At 44.0% G+C, this 14,792-nt stretch overlaps 1 protein-coding gene across 6 annotated transcripts in view; it reads left to right on the top strand.

The window, feature by feature from the left end:
• The window catches only part of KIRREL3 (kirre like nephrin family adhesion molecule 3), a 574,748-nt gene that overhangs the window by 51,322 nt on the left and 508,634 nt on the right, over nt 1-14,792 (top strand). The gene's annotated exons all lie outside the window — the stretch shown is intronic.

The following is a 14,792-nucleotide window of genomic DNA, read 5'->3' as shown; positions in this document are numbered from 1 at the left end:
TTACAGGCGTAAGCCACCGCGCCCAGCCAAAACTCTATTTATTCTTAAGCCCTCGTTTTTCCTCCATCTTCTCTGTTTTTTTCTGTCCTTTCCAAGACGGATCTATATGATGAATACTTATCTATTTCTCCTAAGTAATTTTGAACTCTGGCTCATCATGGATCTTTTTTAAAGCATAATTTCCATTCTTCTTTCCCTTTCCCTTGGTCAGTTGCTTCTTTTCTTGAGATAAGTTCATCACTACAGATTTCAGTAAAGTGGAAAGATTTTCCAGGGAGCATTTAGCCAATTCATCTGCCTCTTTGCAGGACTACTTGGACCCAGCGACTGGTGGCTCCTGCCTTTGTTTCTGTCACTCAAAGGCTTGGTTCTCTTTCTGGTTACCTTGGCTCCAGCGTCTCATATATTAACAAAATGATTGCCACAGCTGTCTTGGCATAATGCCTGACACTTGAAGTTCAATTACTCATTCCATGAAGAGAAGGAGGAGGTAGGCATGCGTTTCTCACTGGGGCCTTATACCCTGGTGTCCCTCTGACACAATAAATTCTTCCTATTCAGGATTGTCTGCTATTCTGTATCATTCCTAAGCAGAATACAACCATCTCCAGCAGCAGATACCCCCGATAATCTCCTGATACCTACTTCTCACACTGATCAGTGAGACATTACCGAGCATCTACTGTGTGTCCTTCAGTGAGCCAGATGCTGCGGGCAATAAACTGGAAAATGTAAGATATGGTTTCTACCCCTCTAAAGCATATGTTCTAGTTAGAGGAAATGTAAAAATATGAGAGTCCATTATCAAATACCCAGAGCATTTCAACGGATGTACTCGCCTTTCTTTTCAATCTCAGGTCTCTAGGTTGATAGGCCTTTTCTGCTTCTTCTATTTTGTCTTAAAGCAAAAGGTGCATGAGGCTCCTCTTTTCTGAAGCTATCCTTATTACTATGTGTGCTTTACCCCAAGTGGCAGGTAGAGAGATGATGGCCTCCCAAAAGATATCCACATCCTAACCTCCAGAGCCTGGGATTTTCTGACCATACATTGCAAAGGGGCTTGGAAGATGTGATTGGGTTGGGAACTTGGGAACATTTCTGTCTGCTGTACACGTCCAGAAACTGTTTTTTTTTTTCTTAACAGAACACATGTCTTTGATCTTTGTCCTACCTCTGGGTAAGTTCTTTGCCCTCTTGGGGCAGAAATAATCTCTCTAATCGGGTTGTTCTTAGAAACTCCACTTTATTTGTGGGATTAATCTTTGTTCCCTCAAAGGACCTTTCAGTCTAATATTCTTCATCAGTTTTCTAATGAGGAGCTTTGGTGCTCTCTGCAAATGGGACTCTTAAGAAGCTGTTCCAGCATTCCAGAATCCTCATGCTAAGCATGCAGATAGGTGGCTCTCCACCTCCTCCTTCATCTGTGTGATATACAATGGGAGAAGAAAGGGAGCAGCAGTTGGTGAAGGCATCCACATTAACAAGGATGTAACTTTCTACATGGAGAAGAAAAACATCTTTTGTAATGCACCAGGCATGAGTAGGGACCTGAAGTCAAAAATAAGAATGAACAATGGAACACCATTGTTACCAGATGAACTGTAACATTTTTGAGATATAGAATGAGTTAGGTAAATGGGGCCAGACTCTGAAAGATCTTTACCACCTGCCCATAGAGGTCAACCTTGGTATTGTAGACATGGGGTGTCCCTGCATGTTTTTTGTTTTTGTTTGTTTGTTTTTGTTTTTGTTTTCAGATGGAGTCTTGCTCTGTTGCCAGGCTGGAGTGCAGTGGTACAATCTCTGCTCACTGCAACCTCCGTCTCCCAGGTTCAAGTGATTCTCCTGCCTCAGCCTCCCAAGTAGCTGGGACTACAGGTGCGCGCCACCACACCTGGCTAAATTTTTGTATTTTTAGTAGAGATAGCATTTCACCATGTTGGCCAGGATGGTCTCTATCTCCTGACCTCATGATCCACCTGCCTCGGCCTCCCAAATTGCTGGGATTATAGGCATGAGCCGTTGGGCCTGGCCATCCTTGCATATTTTAAGGCTGGAAAGTGATCTAATGCTTAGGTTTCCATTTAAAAAAACAAGGAAGAAAAAAATAGTGGTCAAATGTCTTACATTCCTTTTGGGCCTATTGCCTGATTCATCTTGAACCCTAAACACACGGACGTGCAGATTTTCTTGGATTATTTATTTTGGTTTTAATGTACACAGTGGAGAACTCAATGTGAGCTTGGCTGGATGCTTTAGAGGAAAGGGCTGTGTTGTGTATGCATCTGTTGATGCAACTGGTACCCAGACCATCTGTGGGTGGTTCCTGCCGTTCTTAGCAGCCCTTCTCTCTTGGAGAATGAAGTCTCCTACACTGAGTCAGTTGGTGGCCACTGAATTTTATTTTGGGAACGTGTCCTAGATACAGCAGGCTTCCCACTCACTATGCAGAAGAGAATGCCTTTCTAGAAGAGGATTCCGATTTGCCTAACAACAGCACGCTGCTCAGGCAATCTCTCCCTTTTGTTGATGGCTGAATGGAGAGACGCTCAGCCTCTGATCTCCAAGGGTGAGAGCATCCAGGCAAAAAGCTTAGCAGCCTGTCATGCTTCGAGGGGGAAATGCGTCTTTGTGTCCCTCCATGGGGAGGGGCATGTGCATCAGCATCTCTGTGTTCCAGAAGAGTACGAATCAGAACATTTCAGAACTGGAAGGGATGCGAGGGTCCAAAGCCTACTATTCACATAAAGTCCCTTTAGAGCAGTTCTGATAAAGAGTCGTTCTGCTGCTTCTTTCTACCTCCCCCTGACAGAAGATCCACCACCTCACAAAGATTCCTAGGCCACGGTAACCACATGGTTAGATCACCCAACCACAATGATCTCATGCACTGCTTCTGTACAGCAGTTCTAGTAAGAGAGTGAGTTCCATGTCTTAAAAGCTCACCAGAAATCATACCTGTAGACCCAGCAAATTCATGTTTAGAAATTTGAAGCAATATATGAATGAACAAATAACTATAATATTCCTCTCAATGTCCATTAGTCAGGAGATTATTTAAGCAAATTAAAAATCATGTTGTAGAATAATAAACATTAATATAAAAAACGAAGAATGGCTAACATTTTAAACACTTGCTCTGTGCCTAGTACTTTTCTGGGAGCAGTGCATGTTTTCTTTCAGGCATTCTTCTCCTAGCCCGCATGTTATATGCTATATGTATATGAGGTTATGTTTGGGAGGCTGGAGGGTTGGGGATTATGTGGACACTTCAGAAGCTTTGAGGGTGAGCTCACATCTCTTTCCCTGGCTTCTGAACTCCTCCCCATATCCAGCTGTCTGCCTTGCTGGAGTTGAACAAACCATTGTACCACTTTGTTTACCCTATGGATGGCGTCAGTCACCTTGTATTTCCATCCAGTCAAGGCAGACTCCCTGAGGAGGTGGAAATCCTAGCTGTATTTTGAAGAAAGCAGAAAAGAGCACTGGACAAGCTCTGAATAAGGAAACTGAGTCCCATAGATCTTTTAAATGCTTAATTGCTTTTTATGTTTTTTGGGAAGCCTAAAATCCCTCATAGTTTTCTTGATCTCTTAACCCTGGGGAAGAGCTATGCTAGTTCTTCGGGCATTGCACTATGAACAAGAGTCCCCGCATGGTATTTCTAGTCTACCCCACTGTTCTCCTAGCTCTGAGCATAGCACTTGACTTTCTTGGACCTTAGCTAACACCCCATGGTTGGAACAGGACCTAGGCTCCCCTGAGTTCTCCGTTGTACTGAGATCCCTCTATAAAGTTGGACAGGTTCAGGCCAAAGAGGTTTTTTTTAATGCTATTCTTGAAATTTGACCAACTTTTTCATTATCAAGTACAATTTCAATAATACAGAATTGGTTTCTTATTAAATCAAAGGAGAAAGACATCAAGCGTGGTAGGTATTATACTTTAAGTTGATTACGAAAAGCATTTATTGAGGGTTAACCACTAGGCAATGGATAGAAAATCAATTACACGGTAGTTTAACATCCAATAATATGTATTTTAATGAACAATTTATATTTAACATCTCTTATGAAATAATGAGCTGAGTTGGAGTTTTGGGGTAGCCAAGCAGCAATTGGGATATCTGAGTTAACTCTTAAAGAGCCCAACACCATGTTTTATCAAGTAGCATTTCATGGCTTCACAGTTCCAGTTCACCTCCCATTCCAGCATCGTGGCCCCTGACAGCATGAACAGCCACACAGATTCTGAGAACTACCTATTTAGACTGAGGTCAAAGAGTATACCAATGTCTGATTAGTCTGAACAGCCAGCCATTGTTTTGGAGAACTCCCTAAGGCGATGCTGTGGTTTATGACATTAACATTTCCAGATTGTTTTAGCTAAGTGAAAAGCCATGGGATCCCTTTTTAATCCCATCTCAATCTGCAACAGCTATCCCATCCCATCTCTCTATTGTTTGCTGCATGGCCTCCCACATGATACGTGAAAATCTGACTCAAAGTTCTTTATCTTGAAGCTGTGTTTATACGTTCCGTGTGCACATAAAACTCAACTCAGTTACTATTCGTCCTTTCCTTTTAGCTACGCTGTCAAATCAAATGTGGTTTCAAGACAGGAAGGAGCTGTCCAGTTTCTAAATCCGCCAAGACAGGCACACTTCCAGCTTCATTGAAAGTTGGTCTTGAATTCCTGGTCACTACGTCTGCTCTGAGCTCCATAATGTGCAGCCAATGTTTTCAAAAGTGTTCACAGTTTGCTTCTCTGGAATCAGGTTATGGTAGAGTCCTTCAGCTTAGCCAATTCACAGATCTTTTGCAGAGTTATAGGAGAGGTGAAGGAGAGAGCAAAGAGTGGGAGACAAGAAGAAAATAGCAGTGTTCAGGTGGCAATTGAAAATGAGAACTAGTGAAGCCTGAAGAATACAAATAACTATTTCATAGTGAAGGGGACTGCTGTGGAGATGGTTGGCTCATAAATGGGAGGAGCTAAGTTGGAAAAGGACACTGGGAGGGAGGGAGTTATTGATTCGGAAAACGCTGGCTTTGGCTGACATTATGAGGATCTTGAAAACCAAGCTGAGGTAGGCATGAAGTTAGCAATTAGGAACTTGGGCCCTAGAGCCTAGCGGATAAGATTTCTGGTTCTTTCTGCCATTTGCAAGCAGTGTGCCTAGGAAGTTATTTAACCACTCAATGCCTGCACATTCAATCTCTGTATGGTGATACCAAATACCTAGTTCAAGGCCCACCACACCCTGGTTACACAATAAATATTGGTTGAACAATGTACAATGATATCTACTTATATGGTTGTTTCGTGAAGATAAATTGCAACAAAACCTGTGTAGAACATTCACTCTGTTGCCTGGCATATAATAAGTACAAAATTAAAAAGAGCAGTGATTATTATTACACCTGTTATTAGGATATCCAAGCATTGAATTTTTTGCAGCCATTTAATCTTATTATGAAGTAATGTCCTTTCTGTTATGGATATTGGGACATATTTTATGAGCTCTTTTCATAGTAACTGACATAAAACATGTTCTCAAGATATGTTAAATAAATGAATCAAATAATTTATAGAGTTTTAGAGTGGAAAGTCACCTTAACATCTAGTCTAGTCTGTAGATTTTATGGGCATTTGTATTAGTCCTTTTTCGACTGTGTGTAAATAAAGTCTAATAGCATTTTATTAACAAGGAAGCTGAGACCAAGGTGGTTTGAGTAAGGTGATCCAATGCATGAGGACCAAACCAGATCAGTGGTTTGAGTAAGGTGATCCACTGCATGAGGACCAAACCAGGTCTTGCAACTACCAGTATGGTGGCATGTTGTAGCAACCAAATCTTCCCTTCCAGATGACAAGAGTGGCTGGCTAGTAGCAGAGCCTGGAGGCCACAGTCTGGGGCATGACCACTCATTTTGCAGTTTTAGGGGATTTAGGGTCATTTTAAGGGGAAAAACTGCAACTTGAATTCTGGTATCTAAGCTTAGGTTTCTTGTTCTCACAAGGGGCTTGAGCCTTAGTTCTAGGGTGCTGGATTCCAGCTCAGAAATCTCAGCCATTCTGGTCAGGATTTGTGACTACCTGAAATTCTAAAACACCCAGCTCAGTCCCTGAGATTTTAAGGGGCTCAGATGGAGCAGCAGTCACCACAGGACTTCCATCCAGGGTACTCTGACCAAAGGCTCTGATATATGGTGGATGCTCAATAAGTGTTTGGTGAATGCGTGAATGAGGCAATGAACAAACAGTATTTTAGAACTAAAAGGGACCTTAATAGGCCTCAAGTGATGACTACAACACCAATATCGTTGCAATTATTAATTCCAACAGGGCAACTCTTAACACACTAACAGAAGCCCGGAAAACGCAGACTTTATAACCATCAACATGCTTATTGTTGTCAACGTTAGGATGATTGATGGCCTACCTGGGATTCTGTTCCCCTCTTTTCCCACCATCATAAGGAAACTTAGGTGAGAAAGGCATAAGTTAGGAGCCCTCAAGAAGGAGGGAACATCTGTCTGTTGTGAGTCTAATGAGGAAGGTGATTAGGGTGAAGGTAGTTTTGCAGCTTCCCCTGAAGGCATCAGGGGAAACCTGAGATCTGTTTCCCCACAGCCTGGGGGAACAGATCTAAAGATTTGCTAAATTGCAAGCATAGGTTTAAATGGTACTGAAGGGCCCCAGGCCACATTCTCCAGGGACCTGCGGAGACAAGGGAGAGAATGATTTCTCTTTAGAGGAGTGAACTGCTGGAAGGAGGGTGAGGAAGGAGGCTTAGGAAACCACTCCCCGATCTCTGGCATTCTCCTGCCTCTGACCCCCACAGCCTGTCACAGCCACACTTGTGGCTGAAAGTTGCTGATATGTAGCTGAAAAGCTATAGACACTGGGATGCCTGAGAAGGATCGCAATGGTTTTGTCATTACAAAAATCACATTGGACAGCTGAAAGGTGGAGGTGGGGGGCTGAGAACACGGGCCTGAGAATCCACAAACATGTCAAAGCAGTTTTGTCATTGCCAAAGCAAACCTAAAGCGAAGCATAATGGAGAACTCAAGGCAGATAGAGTCTGTCACTGAGATTTAATTTGTTTCAGAACTGAGAGAGTTGCAAGGGCCCCAGTTCTTGATTGGAGTGGACAGCAAAGAGGTGGAAGCACTAAAGCTGAAGCTATTCATCCCACATAGGACTCTGGTAAACCAATCAGATAAACCTCTTCATTAGGGTCCTGAATGAAAGGCAAGTGGAAAGAGGGCAGAACACAGCCTGTAGATTAAATCTGGTCAGAGCCAATATCTGACAATCCCCCATGCTGTTACCCAAATGAAAGCTAATGCAGCTGTGAATTAGCAGCCCCAGGAGCAATGGAGAAGGGAATTCAATTCTCTCCCAGTCAGCTCCAGCCTAGACTGAGAGAGGAGCTGGGGGATGCTGGCGTCACTCTCCCCAGGTTTGCAGGTGCGGGTGTAGGGGAAGGTGGCAGAGGTGCAGGGAGCCTCACTTGGGCTTCCTCGCCCAGTGGAAGTCTCAAGGCGTGGACCACAGCTGTGCTTTGTCTCGAGTCAGCCCACTGGGATAGGAAGGCATGACAGTTACTGGCACCCTGCCTTGAGCTCTGCCTCTTCTGGAAGTTCTCAGTGGCAACCAAGCCCCCTGCCTACCAAGACCATTTGGTTTCATCCTCTCGCCTTCCTCCTGCCATCCTTGAACATCACTCTTTCTTCACAGTGGGCCCTGGACAAAGTGCCCTGGCCTGGCACTTGATACTGTGAAGGAGGAAAAATTTCTTTCCTCACCTATCCCTGGGTTCATGGCAGAGGCTCCTATAACAAAAGACAGACTAACAAGAGAAAAGCACACACATATGGAATATAAGTCTTACATGACCCAAGAGCCTTCTTAAGGGAATTAAGACCCAAAGATACAGGGAAACCTGTGCATTTCTACACTTAGACTTGATGAGGAAAGGACAGTGATGGAGAGATATGATAGGAGGACCAAAGGGTGTAATCTGATGATGGTAAGCTGGGGAACCTAGCCAGGCCCATTTGTTCAGATTCCTCTCTGTGTCCTGGTATCTTCAGAGATAAGGATGTTCCCTTCCTCCAGGTAGGGAGGGCACCTGGAATGAGAATCTTACCACCTGCTTCAGGGGAGAAAGGTGAGGGGAAGGTGAGAGCAACCTTCCTGCCTCTGCTGTTTTGTCAAATGCCAAGGTGACATATTTTGGTATGTCCCGAATTGCATCAATATCTAAATTAAGAAGTCTCCACCTAGACCAAACCGAATGATACTGTGACCCCCTCACCTCCAAAACCTTGAAATTGGCCATTTCCTCACCTTATTTTGTCATTCAAATAGAGTATCTCTAAAACTCAGGGGGCATAGGGAAATGTGGCAGCCTTCCTTTCACTATAGGAGGTGGCCCTTTAATGCCTCCCCTGGAGGCAAAGCCTGTCCTTGACCCCTCGCATCAGTCATTCTGGCCCTGGTGACCCTGCAGTCATGCCCTTTCCCTGCCTTCTACCCCAGATGGCACTTACGCTCTGAGATGTATTCGATATGAATGCATGACTGTTCATTTATTGTTCAGTCTGCTGATTTAATCTTGTCCTGGGCTCATCCTTCACCCATGCTCCATGGCACTGTGTAAATATGCTTGTACACTCCTAATGGGCAAAGCCGGCACATCTAGGCAATTCTATTTGTACAATGCAATCTATAAAGGGGACTTCTTTTGATGATGTCAGTGATAATGGTATCAGATTGTTCCAAGGAGGGTAGAGAAATGCTGTGATTAGTTCCAGGAGTAAGGCGTTCCGTAGTGGAGATGGAATCTCCCTCCACTCCTCCCTGGAACAGGGCTTTAACTGTAATTGAGTGGGTGAGAAGAGAGAAAGAATGACAGTGAATGTTTTACCATGGAAGCTGCTTAAGGCCCAGAAACACCTCAAAAGCCAATCCTGAGACCCCAAAGAGAAGGCCCCAGTGGAGCAGGAGCAGCACCCAGGCCTATGGCACTGATGAGAACATTTATCAGAAATCTGTGCAATCAAGAGCACTGAAGCAGAGGCTTGTCCCAAGAGACTTTGTCTGCCGTGGGTGGGGATTGGAGGGAATATCTTGGAATAAAATCTTTTAATGTTCCTCTCCACAGTCACATAGCCTCCTTAATATGACAAATCAGAGCTCCTGACATACTTTACTGCCTGCATGTTAGTGAGCCAAGCCTTGCAGCAGAGCCATTTGGGGGTGTGGAGGAGTTTACAAACAACTTGGCTTTGAGGTTCTCAGAGAAAGAAAAGGGAGATTGCATGGAAAGCAGAAATCCTGGAGGGGGTGGCTGCCCCCAGCAAGCTCCAGGGCTCAAGGGAGCGCCTCAAGGGAACATGTCTACTCTTGGAGTGGCCACACAAAGAGTGCAGGGGAGAAGGCCAGCATGTTCAGACCTCTGCGGTTGCGTTACACTGAAGGACTTGATTCATTAAAATGTCATTCAAAACGCCATCCAGCACGTGCCACATGACTCCCAGGACAAATGCAGTTGCTTTCCTGTCTGGCTGTCACTCCACAGTGCTTGAGTGACCCCCTCCAGCTGGAAGAGCCAGAGACGACATGGACCTGGGCAGCCGGGACTTCCACAGAATGGCCAGCTTCTGTTCCCTGAATCCATGGCTAGGGTTATGCCTTGATCCCTTGTTAGCCAGGTTTCTGAGGTCACTTTGTTACCTTGTGAGAGTGATACAGTGGGCAGTATGAATTGGGCCCTTTAGAACATGAGAAAGTATGTTTTTCATGATGATGGTGATGATGATGACATCATGTTAAATATACTCAGTGTATACCATGTGCCAGGCATGAGGCTAGGGGTTTTAGATGCACTTAATTCTTACTCAACTATATGGTTGAGAATACTATTATTCCAATTTTATTAATGAGTAAGGCTCAGAGAGATTAATACCTTGATTACAGCTATGAAGCTCCAACACGTGCAGGGCTTCATGGGAGTATGCTGTATTCCAGAATACTTGAGCTGGAATGGTACCACCTGCCCCAACCTTTCTTTGACCTAGCCAAAGCCTGGAAAACAGAAGTGACTTCTGCAAGGCCACACCACTGGAAAATGACAAAGCTGGTAAAGGCCAGTTCTTCTGAACCCTGGTCCTTTGTTCTTTTCAGATTGGCATACTCATTGTCACATCGTCTTGCAGTTTAGAGTGTCACAGTGTTTTATGTTTAAGGAACTTGTTGATGGCTTGCATTGAATAAAGGGCACAACAGAACTAGAACACCTAAAAACTAGAAAATAAGAGGGAATGTTTGAGCCCACTGAGCAGTTAGTTACACTGAGATAGATCCCTGGAGGCCTACCATCCTCCCCAGGGCACTGCCCCTGACTTGGGGATAGCACCCTTCATCCAGCCCACTCTGGGAAGACTGCGAGAGTTGCAAGTATTTTGTTCTGTTCCTGGAATCCTTATTCATCCAGGCTTGAATCAGAAGACTAAGAAAGGATGAAGAGGTAAGAGTAGAAAAATGACCAGAGAAGAGACCATCCCTCTTATTCACCTGAGTATACCCATTGTCTAGGCTGCCGGAATGTCAATGTCAGTTTATGCACCATGCAAGGCTGGCTGCCTAAGAATCACCTGGTGAGTGATTTTAAAATGCAGATTCCTGAGCTCCACTTCTGGAATTTCTGATCATGAGTCTGGGTTAGGATTCATCTCTATATACTTTTAATTGCTTCCCAAGTGATTCTGATTATTAGCAGACTTGCAGCCACTACAGAGAAGGCTCTACCAGCATCAGACAAATACAGTGAGACTGGAGAGATCAGGTGGCAATTTTGGCCAGTTAAATAAAAGACAATGGAGGGTTTTTTGTTTGTTTGTTTGTTTTTACTATAACTGCTGGGCCACTGCCAAGAATGTTGCTGAGGGTGAATCTAACACTGAGAGACAAGAGGAAATGGACTTGTGGGTGAGATCTAGTATTTTTATGCAGATGAAATTTTCAATAATTACCAGTTCTTGTCACACATGAATGCTCAATTGAAATAAAATCATGAACGGTGTCTGAATTATCTAGATCAGTTCTCCCGTATGTGTTGTTTTCTGGTAGTCAACAGACTAAGCTTCAATCAAGCTAGGTAATTATCTGGATAAGTGAGACAACTAGTAATAGCAAAATCCGAATCTACTGTAACCCAGACATAAGTGAACTCACTAGGACAGTTTAGGCTGATGCAGCTGGAGGAGATGAGGGAACCAGAGTACAGTATCCAAATAGTTTCATGACAGTCTTGACTCATGTGATACTGTTACACCAAAAGAAAAAAAAAAAGAAAGAAAAGAAAAAAGAATTACTGCCTACAGAGGAGTAAAGAGGTAGGGACAAGGCTAAGTAGAAGAATTCTGAGGTCATTCCTCAGTTTTCTAGCTGGAGGCTTCTAAAGCATTATGAGCTGCGTGGTCAAGTTCAATACTAATACATAGCCTTAGAATGTAAAAATGAATGGCCACTTCCGGGTATGGCTGAGAAGGGCGAAAATGCATGCACCCACAGACACACACACACCATGGAAATGAGGAAAAGTTACTCCTCTCTGTTGTAAATTTAAATGCAGTCCAGAGTAGTGAAGGCCATTTGTAAGGTCTGCTGAGCTAATGGATTCATAATGACTTTTAAAGCTTCATTCGGGTAAGAAATACTGTTCATTTTTTAATTGCATATAATTATACTTTTTCATAATCTAGGGTGGCATAGCAAAAGTAAATCTACTAGCTTAATTGTAAATCTTTTTATTATCTGGAACCCTGCTGAAATAAAAGAAAAAAGAAACAACTATTGTTTTTCTAATCTAGAAAAAAAGGGTATATTTTAAAAGATATAGCCTCAATGTTAAATGAGTTATGATGCTTTTGATGGGAGAACACTGATTTGTTGCACGTTTGACAATCCTTTGAGAGAAGGCTGTTTGTGGAAGTGCTAGGGCATTCTGACCTGCCTGTGGTCCAAAATGCTTCTTTTCTTGGGGGAGTGGGTATTTGACGATCTGTTCAATGAGCTAAATGAGTCCATTTTATCCCTAGAGATGGGCTCTGGGAAAGCCTCTAGCTAGAAGAGTCTGAAGGTTGGTAGAGTAGGATAGAGGAGGTGGTGAAAAGTCAGAGGAGGTAAAGTCTAATCGGATTTTTATTTCTACTGGGTTTCTCCTAATAATTGTCCCAAGGCCCCTGCATGACTCTGTGGCTCACTCAAGTTGCCCAGAGTGACCTTGGGAAAGAAGACACACCTCTGAGAGACACAAGATGGTAACTTGGCAGGAAGATTCATTACGTTCATGGTGATAAGATTTGCTATAATATCAGTTTCATATAAAGTAGAAATGCTGACTCAATCATATAGAGGGAAATAGCAGCATTTGGGAGGACCAAAGGCAAGTTTGGATCTAAACAACCCAGTCTGAGGGAAGGGGAGATGCTTGCTCCTCACAAAGCTACCAGTGTGATCCTCCTAGTTCACCTCTCCTTTTTGTCTTACCTCACAAATCGAAGTGATGCTTGCAGCCTACCAGAGGAGCAGCCTTTCTCCTAGAAACACCAGTTGAGGTGGCCAGGAGAGTCCCTGCTAGCATTGGAACCTGTGAAAATAAGGTAGCCTCTCAGCAGCACCATCTAGCTCAGCAGCACCATCTAGAGCCCTACCTGACAGAATCTGAGGCCTGTCTTCTCACTAGCACAGAGTTCCATTATCCCTTGAAAAGACTTCTGCATCAGTTCTGGATGCCCCATGTTTAAGAGAACCAATTATTCGTCATTGTTGGGGGAGGACAGAGAATCCAGAAAGAAAAACTAATTAAGCGCTTGAAGGTGGAGCAATCCATTGGGCCTGATGGAGATAGATGATGTTGCTGCCCGTCTCAGAACGGAGAGATTACTTCTGGCGAAGAGACAGCAGTTTGCAATTCACATCTACAAATTTCTCTGAACTGGTTTTTACCACCCTCCTGTAAGTCCAATCCAACATGCACAGACCCCCACAACAGTTCAAGTCTACTAGAAACTACCAATACCATCCAGATATTGATAACAACAGGCATCACTGCGGGTCCATACTATGTGTGCCTGGCGGGGCGGGGCTCGGCTAGGAGCTTCCTTCTCACACTGAAGCCTTTTCCCTGGCAGGCACTTACCCTGATCTTTACCCTCTACCTAGAGACTCCTGTCTCGTCCTACTTGTTCTGGGTTCCAGGCTGCTGTCCTTAGGCCTGGTGTTGACAAAAAGTGGTGTTTTAATTGTTACCCCTCTCTCTGGAAAAAAGCTGATCTCACATCTCCTGTAGAGATTTTCCTAGGCACTGTGCATCTGGTAATCAGTGTGTGTTTTCTATTTTATTTCTATAAGATACAAAAGTGGTTGTAAACAGTGAAAAGACAATTGTGTCTAGAAACTTTCTTTATGTTACAGTTTAGAGTATGACAGTTGCAACACACAAGCAAATATTATGAGTTTGGCTAGCTAACCTGACTCCCACTAGCAATCGTCCCTGCTAATTTCCTATACATAATGTTTTTAATCAGTGGAGACCTAGAGTCGCTGGTTGCCTAATCCTAGGAAGTAGGTTTTATTCCTTTAAGCTTTCTTCATAGCAGGCAAGACACATGCCAGTGTAGAATGGTGGCCCTACCACTTACTACCTATGTGATCTTGGGCAATTACTTGACCTTTCTTAGCCTTACTGTGCTCATCCATAAAATAGAGATAGTAACACTCAGCCTGCAGAGTTGTAAGAATTAGAGAAAATATGCCAGTCAAGTGCCCAGTGGCATCACAGCCTTGACACCAGTTAGTGCCCAATAGGTGGCTTTTGTGGTTGTGGCTGTTATTAACTCTGTTATTAAATTCAGGAAACTGAGTGCAAGTTGCTGGCATTTTGATCTTGGTTTGATGGGTTGCAGAGTTTTTCAAAGACTTAACAACTTTTTGCATCTGTGAAGTGTGACTAATTATTCCTACTTTGCCAGGTAGGTATAGGTTTGGCAACAACAAACAGGAAGCCCAACCACAATGGTATAAACAAGTAGGGATTCATTTGTTTCTCTTAACATGGCTTCTAGGGAGATGCTACCAGAGTTGGTCCAGCAGTTTACCCACGTCAGAAGCAGCATCTCTGTGACTCTTTGGGATTCTCTTGGCCTTTTCTACCCACTGCCCCCCTGGCAGTACCAACATGACTGCTGTGTTTTTGTTGTTGTTGTTGTTTTGTTTTTTGAGAAGGAGTCTTGCTCTGTCGCCCAGGCTGGAGTGCAGTGGTGCAATCTCTGCTCACTGCAAGCTCCGCCTACCGGGTTCATGCCATTCTGCTGCCTCAGCCTCCCAAGCAGCTGAGACTACAGGCACCCGCCACCACGCCTGGCTCATTTTTTGTATTTTTAGTAGAGATGGGGTTTCACCGTGTTAGCCAGGATGCTCTCGATCTCCTGACCTCGTGATCCACCCACCTCGGCCTCCCAAAGTGCTGGGATTACAGGCATGAGCCACCACTCCCGGCCGACTGCTGTTTTTTTATGGCATCATCCTTGTTTCAGGCACAGAGGAGGGAAAAGAGGAAGGGACAGAATATCTGTCTCATTGTATCAGTAAGGCAAAAGCTTTCTCCAAAGCTCCTCCAGGAAATGTATGCTCACGTGTCCTTGACTGGAGCTGCGATAATGACGGGGCCTGTCAACCAAGAGTGCCTGCCACATCTGCTGATAGAGCTGCTATGG

Source organism: Symphalangus syndactylus, chromosome 3 (genome assembly GCF_028878055.3).
Source record: "Symphalangus syndactylus isolate Jambi chromosome 3, NHGRI_mSymSyn1-v2.1_pri, whole genome shotgun sequence".
NCBI lineage: Eukaryota > Metazoa > Chordata > Mammalia > Primates > Hylobatidae > Symphalangus > Symphalangus syndactylus.
The sequence above is the reverse complement of the archived record's forward strand: the minus strand, read 5'-3'. Positions and strand labels throughout refer to the sequence as shown.